This window comes from Danio rerio, chromosome 17 (assembly GCF_052040795.2).
Source record: "Danio rerio strain M-AB ecotype USA chromosome 17, GRCz13ab, whole genome shotgun sequence".
Classification (NCBI taxonomy): Eukaryota; Metazoa; Chordata; class Actinopteri; order Cypriniformes; family Danionidae; genus Danio; species Danio rerio.
This window is the reverse complement of record NC_141037.1, coordinates 53,532,535-53,558,265: the sequence shown is the minus strand read 5'-3', so window position 1 is coordinate 53,558,265 and position 25,731 is coordinate 53,532,535. Positions and strand designations below refer to the sequence as shown.

The 25,731-nt window shown below is 34.7% G+C and overlaps 1 protein-coding gene and 2 long non-coding RNA genes across 5 annotated transcripts in view; 2 read left to right on the top strand and 1 right to left on the bottom strand.

Annotated features, from left to right (window-relative positions):
* Window positions 1–16,541, bottom strand: part of LOC141378383 (uncharacterized) — a 228,291-nt gene extending 211,750 nt beyond the window's left edge. Inside the window, exons 1-2 of one of the 2 annotated variants that reach the window (XR_015513827.1) lie at window positions 16,256–16,541; window positions 16,050–16,081 (exon numbers count right to left, since the gene is read on the bottom strand). This is a non-coding gene — a long non-coding RNA (uncharacterized LOC141378383). The remainder of the gene's footprint in view (window positions 1–16,049; window positions 16,082–16,255) is intronic. The other variant, XR_015513826.1, reaches the window with a different exon arrangement.
* The window catches only part of alk (ALK receptor tyrosine kinase), an 859,538-nt gene that overhangs the window by 192,512 nt on the left and 641,295 nt on the right, over window positions 1–25,731 (top strand).
* On the top strand, window positions 4,748–7,187 carry LOC141378384 (uncharacterized). The gene is made up of 2 exons (XR_015513828.1): window positions 4,748–6,574; window positions 6,650–7,187. It is a non-coding gene; the product is annotated as an uncharacterized LOC141378384 (long non-coding RNA).

Here is a 25,731-nt window from a genome sequence, read left to right as displayed (position 1 = left end):
ATCTGAGGGGGGAGCATTCCAGAGCCAGGCTAGACACTGATCTCGGACCCTATCTCTTTTTATCCCGATAAGGGGAAAAACAGGAATTAGGGTGTCCCCCAAGTTCAGAGCCCTCTCCTCAAACAGCTTGCCAAATACTCATATTCTATTCAGTCAAATAGTGTGAATTCGTGAAATGATATAGCAGTGATGTTTCCTGGAAAAAGTTCTGGAATTTCTTTTGTGCCTCGATATATAGTGCTTTTGAAAACCTTTTACATGTACTAAATTAGCTAAATCATAACAATAAAATGACCACATTTTAATGACTACAATTTTATTTGAAGGTCAAGAGTCTAGAGATAGCATTTTACCACCATTGACAAGACAGCACACTATTGCTACTACAAGCATAGAAATATCCTGTCATAATGTTATTTGAGTGAACTTTGGTTTTTAGAGAATATAAGTATATGTATAAAAAGGTGAAGTATCCACATGGGGAATATTGAGCTTTTTTGAACTTTGACCATATGCGTACAAGTTAATCGGCGGTGCACTCCACTGAAATGAATGTTTCTTGGCTCAATGCTTTCAATGCTTACAAGCTTTCTTCAACTATTATCACTATTACTAATGCTAGGGTGACTAGGTGTTCTATGTTTCTTAGTGCACTCTTAAATTTTAGCAGCTTATTTGGTGTACCGAGAAAATCATAATTTGGCCTGTACTTTATTTTTACTAAATTAACTTTCATGCTTAACACTAATAGTGGTGTTATGTTATGCACAAATTGCTTTGTCAAAATATAATGGCGACCACAGACTAACAAAATTAATGTTCCTGTTGATTAATCTAAAGTTATTGATATTATGATCCAGGGAAACTGGCTCCAGTGTCATTGATGGAGAGCGATGAATAAATATATTTAGATATGTATGCAATTTATTTTTGTTATATAAAGTAAAAACAATAACTAACTTTTGCAGGTATGCTGAAAGAAACATATTTATCAGGTCTTATATAATCATTGGATCTTTTAATCCATAGGACCAACCGACTGTCCGAACGACAAACCAACTACTGACTGACCAACCATCCAACCTACTGACCATCCAATCAACCGAACATCCATCCAACCAACAAACAGACCAACTGACCAACCATCCATCCGACTGATCATCCAACCTACCAACCAACCAAAAAAAACCACCAACCAAACACTATCAACTGACCAACCTACCAACCATCCAACTTACCTACCATCCAACATCTAATCAATCAACTAACCGACCAATTATCCAACCGACAATCCAACCAGCCATCCAACCTACCAACCAGCCAACTGACGGACCAACTGACCGATAATCCAAAGTCTGACTGACCAACCAATCAACCAACCAACAGTGCAATTGACCAACCATCCAACCTACCTACCATTTAACTTAGACCAACTGACCAACCATCCATTCAACTGAACATTAAACTGACCCACCATCAATCCTACTGACAAAAAAAAAAGACTAACCAAAAAATAAGGATCAACTGACCAACAACAAACCAACCATCAAACTGACCGACCGACTGACCATCCAACCGATCAACCAATCTACTTACCTTCCTACCACCTGAGTATCCAACCTACCAATCATTTAACCTACCTAACATCCAACTGTCCAGCCAACCAACTAATCGACCAACCATCCCACTGACCGGCCGCCCAACCAACCAACAGACCAATTGATAAGCCATCCAAGCGACCGACATTCCAACCTACCTAGCATTTAATTTACAGACCAACTGACCAACCAACGAACATTAAACTGAACGACCATCAAACCTACTGACCAACCAAAAAAAAAAAATTACCAACCAAAAAATAATGACCAACCAACCATTCAATCATCCAACAACCAACTATCCAACAACCAACCAACCAACCAACCAGCTGTCCATCTAACCCAGGGGTCACCAATCCTGGTCCTGGAGGGCCGGTGTCCCTGCAGGGTTTAGTTCCAACTTGCCTCTACACACCTGCCTGGAAGTTTTAAGTATACCAAGTAAGAGCTTGATTAGCTTGTTCAGGTGTGTTTGATTAGGGTTGGAGGTAAAATCTGCAGGACACCGGCCCTCCAGGAACAAGTTTGGTGACCACTGATCTAACCAATCAACCAGTCGACCAAACAACTGACCTACCAACCTACCGACTGAGTATCCAACCTACCAACCATTTAACCTACCTACCATCCCACTGACCAACTGACCGACTAACCTACCAAAAACCAACCATCCATCCAATCCAATCAATCTAAAAATGAATATTTGGTCAAACTAAAGAAAACAAACAAAAAAAACAATGCTGTTAGATCAGAAAAGCCATTTAATTGTTATGCTGTAACTGTGATTAGACTACAAATAATATATATATATATATATATATATATATATATATATATATATATATATATATATATATATATATATATATATATATATATATATATATGAGAGAGAGAGAGATAACATAACTGAATAATTTATAATATAAAAAATATGGCCACCCTAACTGCTATAAGTAATAATAATGTTTACATTGACAACTGTATTTTAGACACTGGGGAAAAAAAAAAAAAAGACTGTTTTGAACTATAACTTTTTTCCCTTTTTTCTGTCAATCTTAAGGTACATTTTGAAGTCTCGCCTGAACGGCAATGCTACGTGTAGCATTTCTGATTTTTTACATCAAATATTACACACTGTTGCTCCATCCCCGTTGGTTTTACCACAGCCCTCCAATTCTTTGCAGATACCTTGTCTGTTTTCACTTTTGAAAAAGAATTGATTCTTTCGGGTTTGTGTACCACACCGTGTGCTTCAATACCCTCCGAGCTTAAGCAATCCCTCTATGCAGCGTGTCTCTAAAATTAGGTTGTGTTTGGCAACTTGGTGGCGGCAAATAAAGTCTGAAATTCAGACGAACGCCTGAGTCAATCAATGATCTCTGTCCCTCATGTTTGTCAATATCTGCATTTGCTCTTTGTCAAGAAATTGTGTACTTTAGCAGGGCGACTAATGACATTATCGTGTGGTCAGACCCACACCGAAGGCAGCTGCCATTCAGATTGGATAAGAATCTATTGCAAGTGGCAGACAATAGACCAAATGACTGGCGAAATTATGCGTCGAGTTCCACAAGCAAGTCGAATCAAGGACAGGAGGCTCAAATGAGACTGTGATACCTCAACAGCGAAGCGAGTCAGAACAGCTGGAGCGTCGAGTCTAACTAGGACGTGTATGTGTGTTATGTTTGTGTTTTTTTTTTTTTTTTCTAGCCGAGGCGAGTAAGGAGCATCTTTGCTAACAAGATGCTGCGGTGCCTCTTGCGCTCATTAGCTGTCTCATTTGTGATCTCGTTTTGCAGGATGTGCTAAAGGGCCTCTGGGCACTAGGAGCCCGATACGGCTGCACAAAGATTCAAGCCTGCAAACACATGGGTGATTCTATAATTGCAGGTATTATGTGTCCAAATCCATCATTTTTTGCAGCATTTTTTTAAGGTTATATTTTCAATTATTTATTTAATTTAAAAATATATATCTAGATTATATTATTATTTAAAATGAGTTTATTATTTGCATAGATTACACAATGTTAAATGTGTCAAATCAATATATATATATATATATATATATATATATATATAAATATATATATATATATATATATATATATATATATATATATATATATATATATATATATATATATATATATATATATATTTTTTTTTTTTTTTGGTTTTTGCTCCAAATTGGTTGATTTTCCACCTCATGGGTCATTATGTAATCAACGTATTTTTATTTTGCAAATGCGTTTATTAATGGTACTTATAATAAATAAAAGCTCTAATTTGGTTTTTTTTTTTTCAAATTCTACAACATTAAATTGTTTTAAAACATATTTCAGCAAACAGAAATGTGTCTGTAAATCTCAATAATATCTTGATACAGCCTTGATGACGCAAGCTGAGACTGCATCTCTCAGTGATGCAATTTCAGACACAATGCATTCAATGGAGCTAGTGATATCACTGTGAGGAGTACAGTAGGATTAGGGGTGGAGTGCATTAAAAAGCATTGGATGCAGCTCTGATTGCACTGTACCAGGTCTGCATCCAGACCCCTCTCGTAAATCGTCTATTCTGTTACCATACTTTGCATGGCACAGGATCTCAATGTGACATGTTGACGTTGTACCTCAACATACCCCAACGCATGAAAATCAGGTTGACGTCAGAACCCAATGTCAGGCCAACCCCAATGTCCGAAGTCCAGCCTAAAAATCAACCGAATATCAACGTCTAATCATGTTACACCTTGAAGTTGTGTGAGCGTTACCACTATGAGATCTATCAGAGGTTGGATTTTGTTCACAAAAAAAAATCAAGCAAATATAATCTTAATTTGACGTCATTATTGTACGTCAAAATAACATTGTACTTAAATGCTGGCTAGACATTAAATTTTGGTCACCTGACATCATGACCTAAATATAATATTTTATGGTGTTGTGTGCCTGCTGAGCACTGAAATTATCTCCCACAACAGTGTAAAATAAATAAATAAATAAAAAATATAAAATAAAATAAAAAAAAAACTGAAAATTAATGTAATTTTCTCTCACTGACAAGATGTTAAGCACCAAAAGGTGTGTGTGCACTCTCTCTGAGAAAATATTTTCATTAAAAATGACCTTACACAAAGTTATTTTGTAAACTGTGAATAATGTTACCACAATTTTAAAAGGGAGACAGAATTTTAGACTGGTCACATGTTAATCTTCATTAGTGCCATGTGGTCTTAGCATTTATGCTAGCTTGTGGAGTTTTTGGCTAAAAATAGTTTTGTTATGTGGGTTGGCTAACAGTATGTGACAGAATTGACAGTCATGTATGTGCAAAATTAAATTAAGTTTAATAATTAACTAATTTTAAGAGGAGCACGCGCTTGGTCAGTTGGATTGTTGGTTGGTTGGATAGTTGGTAGGTTGGTTGGTTGGTTTGAAGGTGGGATGGTTGGTTGGTTGGTTGATCCATATTTTTGATTGACCTTTTTTTTTTTTTTGGTCGGTTGGTTTGATGATCGGTCAGTTTAATGTTTGGTCGGTTGGTTGGATGATTTGTTTAAGTTAAATGGTAGATCGGTTGGATATTTTTATATATTTATATATACAGTTGAAGTCAGAATTATTAGCCCCCTTTTAATTTTTATTATCTTTTTTAAATTTTTTAATAGAGCAATTAAATTTTCACAGTATGTCTGATAATATGTTTTCTTCTGGAGAAAGTCTCATTTGTTTTATTTCGGCTAGAATAAAAAAGCAGTTATTATTTTTTTAAAAAACATTTGAGACAAAATTATTAGCCCCTTTAAGCATTTTTTTTTTCGATAATCTACAGAACAAATTATCATTATACAATAATTTGACTAATTACCCTAACCTGCCTAGTTCACCTTATTAACCTAGTTAAGCCTTTTAATGTCACTTTAAGCTGTATAGAAGTGTCTTGAAAAATATCTAGTAAAATATTATTTACTGTCATCATGGAACAGATAAAATAAATGAGTTATTAGAAAAACGTTTTTTAAAACTCTTATGCTTAGAAACGTATTGAAACAATCTTCCCAGAACAGAACAGAAATTGGGGATAAAAATAAACAGGGGCGCTAATAATTCTGACTTCAACTGCATATCATCATTTCATTTCTACAACTATCTTTGTCTGGAAGAAACCCCCCTCCTTCCTTTCTTCCACCCTTATCCAGAATCGTCGGCACGGCGGCCCAGTGATTATCACTGTTGCATCATAGCAGCAATACCATTGGCTTTAGGTCCTCGCTGGACCATCTGGTATTTCTATGGGGAGTTTGCATGTTCTCTCCATGTCCGCATGGGTTCCCCTGGGTTCCTCCAACAGTCCAAACATGCCGTATATTCATTCATTTTCTTTTTAACTTAGCCTTTATTAATCTGGGGTTGCCATAGCAGAATGAACCGCAAACTTATACAGCACATTTTTCTATGCAGCGGATGCCCTTATTGTCGCAACCTATCACTGGGAAACATCCATTCACACTCAATCACACTCACACACTATGGACAATTTACTTACCCAATTCACCTGTACCACTTGTCTTTGGACTTGTGGGGGAAACCGGAACACCTGGAGGAAGCATAGAAACATGCAACCTCCACTCAGAAATGCCAACCAACCCAGCCTAGGCTCAGCCAGTGACCTTCTTGCTGTGGAGCAACAGCACTATCTACTGCGCCACTGTGTCGCCACATGGTCTAAGTCTCCTAGATGTCTTGCTCTCGGGAAGTTCACCTTAGACTCAGCTGCAGGGGAAATGAGAGATCGACCTAAGCTCAATCTCCCCTCGCCCTGCTAAAGGGAAGGAGTCCTAGACTCGAGGATCCCTTGAGCTCAGGGCTCTCTCCCGGGACAGCATGCCAAACAAGCTTTTTATAAATCGTGAGCCAAGTGTGAACTCTAGAAGAGAGCTTGTGTTTCTCTCTTTGTGTGTTTGTGTGTGTGTGTGTATGTATTTACAAGTGAAATATCATCTTGCTTTCTAGTGTTGAAATGTAATGGCTGCTTATTTAACAGAACAACAAATAAATATTGTTTCTTGCTACGATTCGTTGCCATTACTACACATTACCCAATTTGTCTCGAGTTGACAAACAATACTATAAAGCAAATTATGTTTTCCTCTAGAATTAAAAAAAGTTATGTTTTGGCAAGTACTGAATTAAATATGCTTCATAAGATTAACAAAATATTGCCATTTACAAATGTTTTCCTTAACTTTTCGAAATGCCGAATGCATCTGCAATTATAGAATCGCCCCATGTAATCCTCGACCGCAGAGGACGCTTCAGCATTTCTGAATATTTCCTTCCATTTTCTCCTTCACTGACGAGGCGAGGTTATCTTTCTCTCCCCAAAGCTTGTCAAGTCTTGTTAAGAGAAGTGTCAGATTTAATAGATGGCGCTGGATTAGTTCCCCGTCCCTCTTACTCACTCTTCCGTACAATCATCTCACTGCCATCTTTACCTCGGCAAATGGAAGATGGATTGCTTGCTTTAAACCACGTCTTGCTTCTAAGCCCTCCGTCCTCTTTGCCACCTCCCATGCCCCCCCTCCAAAAAAAAAAAAAAAACAAGCAGAACAGATGCACTCCATCCAGAGAGTTTCGTGAGATGAAGGTAAAGAATGGTAGAAACGAGTCCCACAGGGCACCGAGGGGTTTTTCTGATCCAGGCTGCTCTCTTCCCTGGAGATCTCATTTGAGGTGAGGAGCCGAGGCTGAATGGATCCTTGACCACGAGGGATTAGAAGAGCCTGTGTGATGTCTCGCGGCTGGCTCTATACCTTCTCTCCATCTTGCTCTCAGACTCTGCTTGCAATTTAGTGCTAGCCGGGCCAACTTTGTACCAATCATCGCATGAGCAGCACTGGGGGATGAGGCGGGAGTTGTACTTAGGTGCTGCGATTGGTATAAATCTATTGCAGAACATGCTTTAATGACCTTTGCAGTGAATCTGTTCATTTTCTCAATGTATCGCTCTATACATTTAATATTTAATGAATAGCTATTGTCAGCGTTCACTTTATTAGGTACACCTGTCTAACTGCTTGTTAGCGCAAATTTCTAATCAGGCAATCACATGGCAGAAACTCAATGCATTTAGGCATGTATACATGATCAAGATGACGTGCGACAGTTCATACAGAGCATCAGAGTAGTGAGGAAAGGGGATTTAGGTGACTTTGAACAGGACACGGTTGTTGGTGCCAGAGTATTTCAGAAACTGCTGATCTACATTAATCTCATGCACAAACATCTCTAGGGTTTACAGAGAAACTTCAGAAAAAGATAAAATATCTATTAAGCCACAGTTTCTATAGGCATAAATGCCTTGCTGATGTCAGAGGAGAATGGCCAGACTGGCTTGAGCTGATAGAAAGGCAACTCAAGTTTCCATTTGTTACAAACGAGGTCTGCAGAAAAGCATCTCTGAATGAACAACACGTTTAACCTTGAGCCAGATGGGCTACAGCAGCAGAAGACCACACCAAGTGACACTCTTGTTATCTAAGATCAGAAAACGAAGGCTACAATTCACACAGGCTCACCAAAATTAGACAATAGAAGATTAGAAAAATGTTGCCTTGTCTGATAAGTCTCCATTTCTGCCGTTACATTCAAAGGGTAGGGTCAGAATTTGGCATCAACAACACGAAAGCATGGATCCATCCTGTCTTGCATCAATGGTTCAGGCTGGTGGTGGTGGTGTAATGGTGTGGGGGATGCTTTCTTGGCACACTTTTGGCCCATTACTACCAATTGAGCATCGTTTTAATGCCACAACCTCAACCTGAGTATTGTTGCTGACCATGTCCATCTCTTTATGACCACAGTGTACAGATCTTTTAATGGCTACTTTCAGCAGGATAACACGCCATGTCAAAGCAAAATTAGCTTGAAACTAATGTTGTGTTACAAAGCTGAACACAATGTACAAATGTGCATCAGCTTCAGCAATTGAACTATTTGTGTGTGCAGCTTTAGAAGCTCATAGACGACATCTAATTTGGCTTTGAGGTCATTCTCTTTCAAGAGCTATACGAATACTGAAAATTACATCATATAAATACTTTTAAATAAGTTTGGTGGTAACATTTTCACTGATGTTACCAACCAAGTGTTTTGCTATTACAACTGACCTGGGGTATTATAGCCTAGAATTCATTCTCACTACAGGCAACAGCTATAACATGTACACAAATTTGCAATTCAAATAAACAAAGATCTTCTAAAAGATCTCTAAAGAGGTAAATATAAGTCTTTTACTTTTTTTTTTATTTATCTCTTTGTGGCTAAGTGTTAAAGGTTTTAAGGTCTGCTGGGACTGGGCCACTTGTGAGGGATTTGAGACACAGGGCTGGGCCCGCCATTGAGAACAGCAAGAGTGGTACAGTATGAACAGGTCTGAATCTCCAAAAGTCTCCATTGACACAAAAAAAAAAAAAAAAAACTATATTAAACTATATATATAAAGTTACTATATTTGTTTCTGTTCGCTTTGATAATTTTTAAATTGAGGTAATGTAATGTAATGTTTATTTATAAAGTGCATTTATTGTGTATGCACCCAAAGCGCTTCACAATCATGAGGGAGGGTCTCTCCACACCACCTCCAGTGTGCAGCATCCACTTGGATGATGCGACGGCAGCCACAGGACAACAGCGCCAGTGCACTCACCACACACCAGCTATTGGTTATCGTAAGGATCGAAAGAGGGACTTTGGCCAGGACACCGGGGTTGCACCCCTACTGTTTCACGAGAAGTGCCATGGGATTTTTAATGACCACAGAGAGTCAGGACCTCGGTTTTAACGTCTCATCCGAAAGACGGCGCCCACTGACAGTGTAGTGTCCCCTTCACTTTTACTGGGGCATTAGGACTCACACAGACCAAAGGTTGAGCCCCCCTTGCTGGCCTCACTAACACCACTTCCAACAGCAACCTAGTGTTCCCTAGTGGTTTCCCATCCAGGGACTGACCAGGCTCAGCCCTGCTTAGCTTCAGTGAGTAACCGGTCTTGGGCTGCAGGGTGACATGGCTGTGGCCTTCAGGTATCTAAAAAGCCACTAAATATTGCTGCAAAACTGCAACCATCATTATAAACTTCATAACAGCAACACGTGCGATAAAGAATTCAGCAAAATTATGATATCGAACAGTCAGTAATATAATGTACAGGTATTTGACCAGGATCTGTATGCTGTCTAAATGAAATGGTCTATGCGTTTCACTCTTTGTTTAGATTAACAGCATATCCTGGAACACATTTAAGAATAGTGATCTTGGTTTTCATGATGAAAAACTTTTACATTTTTAAAGTTAGATTTTATATTGGATTTCGAACAGAAGGTCTGCAACAAAATGAACAACTATTATATTAAGCAGGCATTTAGAAAAATGTTGAAGCATTTCAGAGATATATACATTAGACGTCGCTTACACTGTTGTTGTCTATTGTAAGGAATGCGTCAATAGAACCGCCATTTTAGTACAGGGTAGCGCTCCCTTGAAATGAATGCAGGACCAAGCTGCTTGTCTGTGGCCAACCAGAGCCAGAGATATACACATAAACCTATGATCGGAAGTTTCCCTGGAGGTCAGTATGCAATTTTTGTTTTAATTACGGAAATTATAATTTTAATTTCTTATAATTATAATTTCGCACTGAAATTCCTTACAAAAAAAGCTTGCGTTTGTGTGTATGGAAATGTACTATCCTCCCTCCCTGTTAAATTTGATCTAATCCATGTCCTGAAACACACCTCCTCTCCTGCTTTCACTTTCTCATACTGACGGAGGGAGCGATTCATTTGTGAATGAATCTCTGTTATGAACGACTCCTTAACCTCTTTGCCGACAATAATACAAGTTTCTGGCACCGCAGCATCTTGTGGTCATATTTATTTTGCATTGTTTGCTTATTTTATTCAACAAAATTAGCATAAGCCGAGTATTTAGTGCGAGTTTGTGCTACTTTGCCTTAAAGTGAATGCAGTAAGTGACTGTATTATCATCAATAACGTTACCTGTTTAGCACAAGTTCATTACATACAAAAACGTATAACTAAATCTTACCTATGAAATGTTTTGCCTTTGTGCATTGTTTTCTTTGTTTGCTCGTAACTTCACCCGTAGACAGCGCTAAAGTCGGTAGTCACGTACAGTAGTAACACTGTCTTGACTAGTGTGGTTGAATGATGTCTGTCCTGGAAGCACTGTACCAATGTGGCGGCGCTATTGACGCATGCTCAGGGTCCCTATGCGAGATCTAGTGTATATATCTATGGGAGCATTTTACATTTTCATGCCTGATTCATGAAGTTAAATCAGTGGGGGCATAAAAATAACAAATGTTTCTTATCTGAGACTATGCAACAAGGTGTTTTCCATCTCAAGAAGGGCTACAGTTTATATCACTGCCAAACGTGGGTGATCTTTTAGCAGCGTTATCTGTATAATAACAAAAAAAGATTATCAGCTCAGCTCAAATCCTCTGATTTGTCTGATCATAACCTTGGAACTGAAGAGGATTAGCAGATCATAACTATACAGACAGCCTTACATTAGCATGGTCAGCGGCTCTTCGTGTCTTAGCTAACATCCGAGCGCTAAAGCTCCCATTAACTGAATCACTGGGGCGTTAAACTGCAGGAACCATTCAGCTGCATAGATATAGCAGCCAAGTGCAGGAACAGAAATAAAACATTCCTCTCTGGATGAATTTTGGATGAAATACCTGTCGGAATGGATTCAGACACTTCATTGCTGGTAAAAAATTGCATTCATGTCATGCAAATCATTGTTTATGTTCACCAACTCAGTATGATGCAAGATGGCATTAACATTTCAAGATAAGGCTCAATTAGTTAATGTTAGTACTAACAGAAACTATAAACAATACATTGTAAAACAAAATCCATAATTTTAGGGGTGGCTGGGGTGCCGAAAAAAAGTAAAAAAAAAAAAATGGCTCTTAAATAACAGATATGTACCGTAAAATAACGGATATTAAATTACAGAAATTTATCAGAATTTAAATGTAAGGAGATTTCTGTAAATTAAGATCCATTATTTATCAGTAAATTTCTGTAATTTAACACCCATTATTTTACTTTTTCTTTTTTTTTTTTTCTGGCACCCCAGCTACCGGATATAAACCGTAAAATTACGGATTTTTTGACAGTGTAGATATATTGCAATATTTATTCATCTTTTTTAGAGGAAAACTCTCCCAAAATTTTGATTTACTCACCATTTTAACCACCAAGTTTACCACTAAAGAAAATTATTTGAAGAAAGCTGAAAATCTGTTATTGCCGACTTCCATAATAGCTAAAGAAAGAAAGTTTACAACATTTTTTCCCCCCAAATATCTTCATTTGTGCTCTAAAGAAAGAAAACACAAGTGAAGGTTGAGTAAATAGCAATTTTCATTTTGGGTGAACTATCTTTTCAAGTTAACACTTTTGAGAGTACAGAAATAAACATTTTTTTTCAACACATTATGTAAATATATTTTATATGAAGCCTTAAGATGCAAAAACCTTTATGTGCCATCACTTAGAAGTTTTTCCCTTGTTTAGTTACTCCATTTTAGAGAAAATTAATGGAAAGGCTTCTTTCCTATAAAAGTAAAATGTTTAAAACTACATACATGAGCAAAAGAAAATAAATAAACATTTTGAAGAAAATTCCAGATGGCACATTTGATGAACATTTTATATTTGTCATTAAAAAAAGAAAGAAAGAAAAAAGTAAAAATGCTACAGTAAAAATCTCTAACCTGTTTAATGTTAAGTTTTTTTTTTTTTTTTTTTTTTTTTAATTCTCATAAATTTGGTTTCCCGTGATTCCCTGTAGGACACTTTGTTATGCTTTTTAGTGGACATCACTATAATTAATTTCATTCACATTAGAGTTTTGTTTCATCTAATGTTGGTAAATAATGTTTATAATTAATGGTGCTTTAATTGTATGCGTGTTACCATGATGGTGTTCAGTAGTTGTGTGAGTTACACTGAGCAGTTTTTGTATCATATTCACACTTGCTAAGGGTTGTGTTTCTGTCTGTATAACAAAGTTAGATTGTAAGATGTTAGTACTTTCAAACATTGGTGTATGACACAAGTCCAAAATAAGGCAATTAACCATATATAATATTTAACATTCCTACTGTTTTTTTATTTTTTATTTATCATTAAATTCTGGCAACCACAGCTGTTGTTGTTTTTTTTTTACCGTAAATTTTATGGATATGACTTGTATGATTATCCCTATTATGCGATGATTTACTTGTAGAAATATAAGCTATTTATATATTTATATAGGGCTGCTCATGCGGTTTCTGTCGCCATCTTGTGGATGAACATCATCAACCGTCTTTGCTCAAAATGTGCGGTCTCTCAGAAATTATACATTTTAAAATAGACACTATCCTTATAAATAAACTGCACAGTTGCAATCTAAACAACTACATTTTCGGCTAAAAAGCTTCAAAAGTACATTATGTTGTCCAACAGGAGCAATATTTGTCAAACTGTAGAGTGTCCTCTACTTGTTGCTGTTTGTGGGCAGAGTAATACATAAGGGTGAAGTGTTAAGAGGCTGAACGAGTGCTGTGACTGGCAGATTATCGCATGGTCATCAGCCAATCCGATTCAAGAACCAGACAGAACTGTTGTATAAATAATGTACAACACTGTCCAATAATCACAATTAACTACTTTCCTACATGCTTAATAATACAAGATTTACTGTTTATTAGTACCCGTAAAGCATAATCGTATTGTGCACCCCTAATCCTAATACCTAAACTCAACTACACCTATATTACTGAGCAGCTTATTAGTATTTTATTTAGCTGAATGTCTTAGTTAATGATTTGTTAATAGTAAGAATTGTACCTTAAAGGAAAGTGTGACCCTATTGGGTTAATGAAAACAAAGTGATTCATTGTTAGTCTCTTACAGTGGACAACTTTGATTGTCAACAATGGATTAGCAAATGCTGAACTGTGATTAATGAATGTGTGAGTAAATACATTACCTAATTGAACCTTATTGTAAAGTATAACTAGATGCCCAATCGACACATTTGCAAGACAATTTCCATGATCACAATTATTTTATTTACATTTAGTTATGCATTTATGGATATCCTGCATAGGCAATTGACTAATTGGTGACTTGACCGCATGCCAAATTACCAATGGAAGATTACATGCTCCAGGATGTTTCTCTGAGCTTTTATCAAGAAAGGTTTCATTATCACCGGATATGTAACCACTGTTGACGTGGGTGAATTGGTTTCATCTTGATTGTCTCTTGTTGTCTCACATGTCGCTTGGTGTTTAATTAAGATGTCATCAGATGGAGGAAACAACATGGCAGCAACGTACCTTAAAATCTCCGGATTATCAGAGATGTTTATCTCTGAGGAAGCAGTTAACACATTTTAGCGGCCGAGTTGACAATGGAGACCTCTTGCTAATTGAAAATAGACTTAAACATGAAATTAAATAGTCTAAGAAGTTACTACTTTCAGGAACACAATTATATATTACTGAGGTTATCTAATACTATATGCTGTCTTTTTTTTCTTCTGTATTGTGTCAGTCTATGAAGTCCACTGAAGGGGTAGTGCAGGGACCCAAATGCAGTTTAATTGACCCCCCACCACCACCAAAAAAAAAAAAAAAAAAAAAAAAAAACATAAGAACATGGCAAAACAACTAAGACACATCAACAGCTAGTTGTGTGAAACAAAGCTAGACCATAGATATTGCATATGGACCCTAAGCATGTGTCAATACTGCCGCCATACTTGTACAGTGCTCACAGGAAGCTTGGCTATTAGACCGTGCCCGTAGCCAGGGGGAAACGAACCACCCGCGACAGCCAAAAGGTCCAGAATTTGTCCTTTTAATTGTTTAATGTAATTTAATATTATATGATATATTTATTATATAATTAATATAATGTATTTATATTCAATATATATTGTATTAAAGTGTAATTTTAAATAACTCTTTCCAGTGATTCAAATCCCAGACCTTAAAGCCACAATACTGTGACACGAGTCACTACATAACCCACTGAGTGGTAACATTTAAATCTTTGATGCGACATCCATAGGCGAAAGGAGCAAGGCAGAAAAGGCAGGCATCAGCGTCATTATTTCAAGATATTGAACATATGTTCAAAAAGACTGCCAAACAGGTTAAGGCAAAAGTACTTACTTCCTAACAGATGAAAATCTGCCCCTATCCATGAGGTTCTAGGCGAAACTGGTCGCATTAGCCGGGACGTCCTGTATATTTATTGACTTGTCCAGTACATGACCTCTCTTTCTCTATTGTTGACATTATTATTATTATTATTATTATTTTTTTAAATAACTGTCTGACGAAGGCTTTAATGGCAAGCAGAGTCCTCAGCTGTCATGTCACTTCACAGCAAAAGATGCTAATCCCGTCACGACGGTTTTTGAGGCTGTTTGGTCACTTGATTTGTTTTATTCTGATCAGATGTAAATCTCATCGCACAAAACACTTCAGAAGGTAATCTGGGATGCATTCCAGATGAAACTGGAGAGGTCCAATACTTTTCTGGACAAAATTAATTATGACCAGCAGAAAATCTGACCTGCGCTTTTACAACCAAAATTCAGTTAAAAACAGGTTAACTATAAGCACAGCATGTGTTCTAACTGTTCAGGCCTGTAGCCAGGGGCCCCACCCCTCACTGACAAAGGTCCAGAATTTGTCCCATATATTAACATATCTTGTCCTATTTTGATTGCTATGCCATCAAAAATAATGAAAATAATCCATCGAAAAAGGGTTTAAGACCAAACGGAGTCCTCTGTTGGCTGTTGTTATATATATATATATATATATATATATATATATATATATATATATATATATATATATATATATATATATATAAACAGTATATATACACAGTATATATATATATATATATATATATATATATATATATATATATATATATATATAACAGTATATATACACAGTATATATATATATATATATATATATATATATATATATATATATATATATATATATATATATATATATATATATAAAAGCAACCTCAACAAGAACAGCAAGTGAACTGCTCAGTTTCTTTTGCCTTTCCCTTGCACAAGTAATTGGTTACCCATGCTGTTGGTTCTGTTGTTATGCTTTACTTGTATGTCAAAATTAATTTGTTTTAGTACTTCAGATACTGTAATCAGCTCTCTGTTCCTGTTGTAGATCTGTACTAAGTGTCAATTTCTAAAATGCTAATTACAAAATTGAGGAGAGATTTTTAATCATGGCATCTTGATTTTTTACGTTCAGTGAAGTAATTTAGTGAAATTAAACACCTTTTGAATTCTTACCTTCAATTGTTTTTCCCCTCAAGTGTCTTCACCTGTTGAGTTTTCAAAAATGTACTGTTACTGTTCTGTCAAAACACCAACAAAGTAATTTAATCACAAACACATTAGTAATTATAATGATGAGTGGAATAGAGAACGTCTAAACTGTACACTGGAGGATAAACAGAGCACAATGAAAAAGGTACAATGATAGGATGCACACTTACCAGGCTAGGTTGCAGGGAGGCTGCAAACAAACAAATGATAACACAGGTTATGGTCCACGCTGGCAGCATACAATCATAACAGGAGAGCAGTGAGGGTTGAAGCAGGCAGCAGCAAATCATACACAAAGTAAACAGTCCAATAGGCTCCAGCAAATCATTCAGAAATATGTGAAACTGCTTAGAATCGAATGCAAAACAAGACTTCCCAAAGAATGACTGGTGAGTGTGGCTTGTGTGTGCTAAACGAGCTTCAGGTGCAAAGTAGCAAAGTAATCAGAGTCCAGCTGGGGTTTGTGGGAAACAGAGTTTGTGATGTGTTAGAATTCCAGAGAGAGAGACCCCTGCTGGTCCATGAGGGGAATAGCTGAGACTGAGCTGGTGACAAAAATAAACCATTTATTTGATTCAACAGAATTGGTTTCACGCAAACCTTAAATGCCTTATTTCCACTGAGCGTATGCAGTTAAAGGCCCTTTAGTCTCTTAACTCTGCGGCCATATTTGTGAGGCCCCCAAGCAGTTAATCAAAGACCAAGTGCTATAGATGAATTGGGGATTAATGTCGATTAATGTGCATTGACCCTGTAAACAAATAAACCAAACCAATGGAAACACAGATTATGTTAAACTGTGTTGACAACAATGGAACTTGCGACCATGGCTGCCACCTTTAATGATGTTTTTTTTGTGAACACAACAACTCCCACTCTTAATGAGAGAGAGAGAAAGGCAGAACACATGCTCTGTATACATAATAATGTGTAATTTTGTAACAATTTTATTTATTTTTTAAATCATGGAAATAGTTTGACATTGTTAGTCTGCTGTTTGAAATACATTTCTTTGCTTTTTTATACAGTCTTAATGGCTCTTGGTTCATTTTTGGTTCACTTTTGCAGGCTTTAAGGATGTTTGCAATAACTAATGTGATTTGGTCAAGCATTATTGAATTGTACAGCAGTAAAGACCTGAGTGGAATTAAACTAGCTGTGCATTTTCTTGAAAATAGTTGCACACTTTAGAAAGACGACCCTATGTTTAAAAAAAAAAAGTAAAAACTTGAACAAACTCTGGGTTGCAGAGCAGGGGTATGTTCTTCGTTCGTGGATTGCTCAGTTAGCTGGATATTTGGATATTGACGATTTGACACGATCCAGGATCGTTTCGAAACTGATCTGAGAGTTGTTGTCATAGCAAAAGTTCTGGTAGCTCAAACCTGGTCAGGAGCAGGCTCATTTTAAATAAACAGGATAAGATCGGGTCAGTTCAAGCAAAGATAATACTGAAAGTATGTGCCGAATTCTGATATTTTCCTACAGTAGTAGTTATGTACACTTGGGAAAATAGTAATTATTTTTTTAACGAGATATATATATATATATATATATATATATATATATATATATATATATATATATATATATATATATATATATATATATATATATATAAGATAAAAACATATATATTAATAAAACTTATGCAATCTACACCTCAGAAATGAAAGTACAAAGACTGCCACCTGGTGGTGCAAAGAGAAGACGTATTGATATGAACTTTTTAGATCGCTTTAGTACAATTTATGTATGATAATAGAAATGCACAATATGTGACTTTTTTGAAAGCAATAATACATTTAAGCAGTCATAAACATGTTTTGACAGTTAATATGACGGTGATTTGATGCTTACAGTTATACATTTGAACATACAGTTATACACCAATTTAAAAAATGTGTTACATTAAATATGATGCTCAAATTACTTTCCACATAAGTTGCAGGCTTTACACTTTCATGTGTACTCATTATGTATTTCATTGCATACCAATGTATTTAGTTCTACATTTAGAGAAGATTTTCTTTATTATAGTATTCTAGGCCTACTCAAGTTTTTTTAATCGGCGTTAGGAATAACTGTATGCAATTAATTTTGCATCAAAAAAGCATTTTGATATCGGTAAAGGTGTCTGCAACTTTTGCGAAGGATCAATTGATAATTTAAATTAATTTAAATTACTGGTATATTAGCGGTCAAAATAGTAAAAAAAAAAAAAAAAAAAAAAAAAAATATATATATATATATATATATATATATATATATATATATATATATTATTTTGCCAAGTGTATATAACTACTGTAAGAAAACATTAGCATTTGGTACAAACTTTCAGTATTATCTTTGCTTGAAATGACCCAATGTAATCCTGTTTATATGAAATGAGCCTGCTCCAGACCAGGTTTGAGCTGCCAGAACTGTTGCTATGACAACAACTCTTAAATGAGTTTTAAAGAACTAAACGATCCTGGATCATGTCAAATCGTCAAAAACCAAATTCAGCTAATTGAGTAATCCACCTACAATGAACAGAACCCAGGGTTCAGGTTGACAAAATCGGGTTGTTTTACATTGCATATTAAAAATGGGATGTTCAATATACACACATTAAACTCTGACCCTAAAATTAGAATGGTTGTTCCTAGTTTATTTGCATAGCTGATATGATTTAATCTAGATGTAATAACTTGATTTACAATGACTTGCTTTTCCACTGACATCACAGTTTGCTCACATCTAAGCAATTCATGTAATTGAATCATGCATTATGCTGTATTATGGAAATAATGTGACTTTCAAACATCAACTGAGGTAAATAAATGAACCGTGTCTGACTGAACATGAGTCTAGCTGGCTATTTCTGTAGAGTTTTTCTGCCCTGAAAACAGCAAGGCAAACCTATAAATCTTTCACCTGAACTACTCGCTTGAAATGTCAGCCAGTAATTAAACAAAATTCTGCCCATGTGGGATCATGGTTCCATCCTCGGGATGTATAACCTATAGACAGACAGAGCCAATTCATCACCTCTGTTCAAAGTTATAGTACACTGAGTTTGTGTGGCCCTAATATTCTCTTTACAAACAACTATAGCAATATGTGGAATTTGTGAACTTGTGGGGACATTTTTTGGTCTCTAACTCGCTTTAATTTAATTTAATTTAATTTAATTTAATTTAATTTAATTTAATTTAATTTAATTTAATTTAATTTAATTTAATTTATTTTAATTTTATATTATTTTATTTTTCCTTCGCCTTAGTCCCTTATTTATCAGGGGTTGCCACAGCTGAATGAACCACCAACTATTCAAGCATGTTTTACGCAGCTGATTTCTTTTCTGCTGAAACCCAGTAATGGGAAACATCCATACACTTTCACATTCACACACACACTTATACACAGATAGATAGGACTCGAACTTGCGACCTTTTTGCTTTTAATTAATTTATTTATTTTTTTAAACTTTTTAAATTTTTATTTTATTTTTTACTTTATTTTGTTTTTTTATTTTATTTGTACTTTTCTACTTTATTTTGTTGTATTTAATTTAATTTTTTATATATTTTTTACTTTATTTTTTTGTTTTATTTTATTTATTTATTTATTTATTTATTTATTTATTTATTTATTTATTTATTTATTTATTTATTTACTTATTTACTTTATTTTTGTTTTGTTTTATTTTATTTATTTATTTATTTATTTTATTTTATTTTTTTTTACTTTATTTTGTTTTTTTATTTTATTTTATTTTATGTCACCTGTGGGCAGCCTTGAAAATCAACATCTGGTTAAATAAATAAATAAAATAAAATAAAATAAAAAAAAAAAAATAAAATAAAATAAAATAAAATAATTTTATTTTGTCCCAAACTGTTGACCTAATTGTAAAGTTGTAAAGTACAACTAATTACCAAAATATAGTTTCCAATATTAAGAAAGTTTAGTTAATCTTTTCTCTGACGGCCAATACAGTATTAAAACATGTCGATATGAAAATCCATAACATGATTGACCCCTATAGCCTTACAGTGGCTTTAGTAGAGCTAAATGGATCTGCTGCATTCTGAGAATGGCTTTTAAAAATAAAATAAAATTAAATTAAATTGTTAAAAATACAAATATAATAAATTTTTTTTGCTTATTTACACTTTCAAAATGGATTTTGAAACCTGAATCTTAACTTTGATGTCTAATTATGCAACTCTGTTACAGTTCCGTTAGCTGACGACTGTTTTCAAGTCACCATGGTATAACAGCAAAGTTACATGATAAACCATATCAACCTACAAAATAGTAACTTTTAATTTTCCACTAGTCTTAATTTGCAATGTAACCACAGAAGAATCAAGCTTTAAATTGATCTCTTTGGTCATTTTTGAGGGAGATGCTAAAGGTCTAATCCAATTTACTGACATATGCTAAGCTAAGCTAAAAGTGCAACTGGCAAAAAGAGATCAGCTGAATGGCTTTAAAAAATGATACAAGTCAGCTTTTTAACTCAAGGGGAGTTATATTTTCCCCCAATAAGTGGAGTGTTCTTTGAAATAAAAGTTGTTAGCCATATTTTAAATTCTTCCTTCAAACCTAGTAATGAGCAGCTAAACAGAACATCTTACTTCAGCGACAAACAGAACTGCACCACAGACATCCTAATAAGAGCTATCCTTACTTGTATATTTGCCCAAAAGGTGGGCGTTGAGGTTACATGTGATGCTAGCATCGTGGGTGTTGAAGCCCCATGTGATTGTTAGCAAGCAGTGAGGTTTGCCTCTTTGTAGCATCTGCTGTGAGGTGGTTTCTCTGGTCGTTATTCTTCAGTTTGCTCATTATGTGCATAGCATGTGTTCGACATGGAAGCGGGTGGGAGCGACAGCCTCGCTGAGGTAATCAAATACATTACAGCGTCACGCTTGAGCTGCCAAGCGAAGCCCAGGATGAGCTTGTCGTTTCACCGCAACGCTGGTTAATATCCATACCTTGTGTCTCAGAGTCCCTAAGGTCTTTATCTCTCGCAGATCTGATTGAGTTTTCCCAGAGAATGAAAGGCACTTATTTTATTGTGTTTGTGATTTTCGCTGTGCGAGTTGATCAAGCGAGTAAAAGACACTGAAGGAAGCATTTTTTATTGGTATTTAATTGCTCTGACAGTGATATGACTGGATAAAGACTCGTTCACAGCACTGATGCTAACTTTAAAGCTAACTGTATTAGCCTGATGTTTTGTTTATTATACAAGCATGTGTTAGTTTTGCTCTTTTAAAATATTTATTTCCTTTATTCTTTATTTAATAAAATATACAATATATATTTTACAATTATATAAAATTATATAATATGTTATTATTATTTGAATTAAGGATATATAATATAATCATATTACTTTATAAGTACTAATGATGAATGTTAAATATCTTAATAACAGCCAGGTGGTAAGCTAGCAGTCTGTCTATCTATCTATCTATCTATCTATCTATCTATCTATCTATCTATCTATCTATCTATCTATCTATCTATCTATCTATCTATCTATCTATCTATCTATCTATCTATCATCTATCTATCTATCTATCTATCTATCTATCTATCTATCTATCTATCTATCTATCTATCTATCTATCTATCTATCTATCTATCTATCTATCTATCATCTATCTATCTATCTATCCCTACCTACCTACCTACCTACCTACCTACCTGTCATATTTAATGGTGCATCGTACACACTTTACATGGTGATTTGCTATGGCCCAATATATTCAAAAATATGCAAATATAAAACTAAAGTACACGCAGTGTTTTACAGACACAGTTCACTTCGTGCATTATAATTACGTGCGTGTGCCTCAAGTAAAACAGAACTTTCAGAATGTTTGCTTATACTCTATTTTAAGGTATATTTGTTATGGTTTAACTGTTCATTTAACTACTGGATAATATTGGTTAAATACTCGTACTTACTATTTTATGGTTAGGTCTAGGGTTAGTTATAAATAATTAATTTTAACTATAGTCAGTACCTTGGGCATGTGTAAACAGGACACCTTAAAATAAAGAGTAACAGAATATTTCTATAATAATAAACATAGAATGGAAAATTGGTAAGCACTAAAGCCTTTTCCTGACTCATCCTAACTTTGTCTGAGCAAATTACCTTTAACCTTGAAGCACACTTTACTATGTATTCATTCATTCATTCATTCATTCATTCATTCATTCATTCATTTTCGTTTCCGCTTAGTCCCTTTTTTAATCTGTGGTCGCTACAGTGGAATGAACCGCCAACTTATCCAGCACATTTTTTTGCAGCGGATGCCCTTTCAGCCGCAACCCATCTCTGTAAAACTTTACTTTAATATATACTATATAGGGTATAAATGCAAACAATGCGACTAATTATTTTCTAATGCAAGCCTGATGCTAATGTGCTGAGATTGTTTGCAGGGTTTCTTTCTCATATGGGCCTTCAGTATTTTTGCCTTAATGTAAGATGGCAAGATGTGCTTATACTCGTGAGTGTAAGTGTGCATGCATTATAGTTAAACTGATGCAGATTGATTCACCACATTATAATGTTTACTCAAGAAAGCTATTTAACACTTCCTGTGTTTTTAACGTGCCGTAGGGCTGTTTCCCGGAATGCAGCAGATCCGCTTAGTTCTACTGAAGCCACTGTAAGGTTATAAGGGTCAATCCTGTTATGGATTTTCATATTGACATGTTTTATTGCTGTATTGGACGTTAAAGAAAAAGATTAACTAAACAATCTTAAAGGTGGAAACCATATTTTGGTAGTTCGTACAACTTTTTTTTTTTTTTTTTGGTTGAAGCAGATGTTGATTTTCCAGAATGCCCACAGGTGACATAATAAATAAAAAAATTAAAAATAAAATAAAATAAAATAAAATAACGTAAAAACAAAGTAAAATAATATTAAGCAAAAGAAAATAAAGTAAATAAAAAAAATAAAAAAATAAAATAAAACAAAATAAAGTAAAAATGTAATTATATTAAATTAAATTACATTAAATTAGGGTGGTGCGAGGCAGTGGCGCAGTAGGTAGTGCTGTCGCATCACTGCAAGAAGGTCGCTGGTTCGAACCTCAGCTCAGTTGGCGTTTCTGTGTGGAGTTTGCGTGTTCTCCCTGCCTTATTATTAAACCCCGTATTATTAAAGGGACTAGGCCGACTAGAAAATGAATGAATGAATGAATGAATAAATTAAATTAAATTAAATTAAATTAAATTAAATTAAATTAAATTAAATTAAATTAAATTAAATTAAATTAAATTAAATTAAATTAAGTAAAAATAATAATAATAAAAAAATAAATAAATAAATAAAATAAAGTGTCACCCACTGTACTAGCTGAATTAACTATTTACTATAAAAAATACAGCAGGATTACTATACATATTTTAAAGCATATTCAAATTACAGTACATTAGTATTAGCAGCGAATTAGTGAAATCTGTGATGGTTTGCTTTTGTTAAAACATAATCCATTGCAATACAATTAAAGACTGTATTATGACTTTTGGAATGAATTATACATTAAATTTCAATTAGAATTAAATGAAAATTAGATCTAATTAACTGGGGGGAGTGGCAGGGTCTTATAAACTCTCTGAGAATACCAACTATATAGAAACTATATTCTATATATTTATTTTTCTTTTCTTTCTTTCTTTCTTTCTGTCTTTCTTTCTTTCTTTCTTTCTTTCTTTCTTTCTTTCTTTCTTTCTTTCTTTCTTTCTTTCTTTCTTTCTTTCTTTCTTTCTTTCTTTCTTTCTTTCCCTAATTCCTTTCCTCCCTCACTCTCTCTCCTTCTTTCTTTCTCTTTCAAATCCTTCTATCTTATACTTTCTTTTTCATTTGCATGTTTCCTTTTTTTTTTATTTCCTTCTTCCTTTTATTTTTCCTTACATTTTTTTATTTCAATTTTTTACTTTTTCTGTATTTCATTCATTCATTCATTCATTTGTTCATATTCGTTCATTCGTTCGTTCATTCAATCATTTGTTCGTTCATTATTTTTTTCTTTCTTCTTTTCCTGTTTCATTTAAATTTTTTCCCTTTCTTGTGTTTTCTTCTTTTTCATATTTATTTTATTTTCTTTCCTTTCCTTTTTCCCTTCTTCTCTTTTTTCCATTCAATTCCTTCTTTCTTGATTTTACTTTTTTCCTCCTTTATTATTTTATTTTCTTTTTTATGCATATATTTCATTATTACTTTTTGTTGCTTTTTTTCTTTTCGTCATTTCATTTCCTTTTCTTTTTTCTTTCCCTTTTTCTTTTATTTGTTTACTCCATTCCTTCTTTCTTAACTGTCCATTTCTTTTCTTCCTGTTTTATTTTCTTTTCATTTATTTTCTTTTTTCCTAACTACTTTTTCCTCTGTAATTCCTTCTGTCTTCTTTTTTTTTCTTTTCTTTTCTACAAAGGTTTGAAAAACAGTCTTAAAATATTATGACCAAACAAGAGAACATTGTGCCTTTGGCTATGCATTGATCCAGTGACAAAATGTCTCCATCGTTAAGGTTAACAAATGTCACAGTCAGCAGATTGCGAAAGAAAGAAAGAAAGAAAGAAAGAAAGAAAGAAAGAAAGAAAGAAAGAAAGAAAGAAAGAAAGTTGATTCCAAGACTATTTTAAACAATTTACGCTCACAGCATCACTGTAACAGTTTACCCAATGAGCATTTAGCATATCTATTTTAGAGTAAGTAAATTATTCCAGATGCAGCCCGCATGATAAACACAAACGCTAGTGTAATCATTCAGGTGAGATGATTGACAGGTTTGTAATTAGGTTTTCACTAGGTATGTAATCTTGCCTTTGCCAGCACTGCACTTATTGCTGTATGAGCAGACGAAGGGGGAAAGAGAATGTTCCCTGCTGTTTAAGATGAATATGTGGTCTCCAAAAAAAAACAAAAAAAAAAAAGGTGCTTAAATTAGCAGCACCCAGCTTATGTTCTGCTGGGGGCATTTTCATCCACTATACGGTGCTGTTTAGGCTTATTTTGCCACAAATTGTTCTGAGTTTTAGCAAATGGAATGATTGTTGGTGACAATTTTTTTGTTATTTATTTATTTTTTTGACACGCATTTTGGGAAAATGTTTACAAAAGCTCAACAACAATGGGCAAATTTACTACCTTTCACATGTCGGAGCGAGTCATGGACAGTAATAAGATTGATTGAACAGGCAAGCAAAGGACAATACAAGAGTGGCTAGTGCATATGGACAATCCAATTTATATTCAAATAACAGGCATATGGTCAAAATAAGTTGGGATGGCTGATGTGAATTGTTTCAACACAGTTTTGAGATCCCAAAGCACAACTGTTTTAAAATGCTGCAAAATGCTGCATCGCAGACTAAAGTCGAAACACCTAGGTCACATGACTAAAGTGTTTCAAAAAACCCAGGTCACGTGACTAAAGTGTTTTGAAATACCCAGGTCATATGACTAAAGTGTTTCAAAACACCCAGGTCACAAGACTAAAGTGTTTCGAAACACCCAGGACAAGTGACTAAAGTGTTTTGAAATACCCAGGTCATATGACTAAAGTGTTTCAAAACACCCAGGTCACAAGACTAAAGTGTTTCGAAACACCCAGGACAAGTG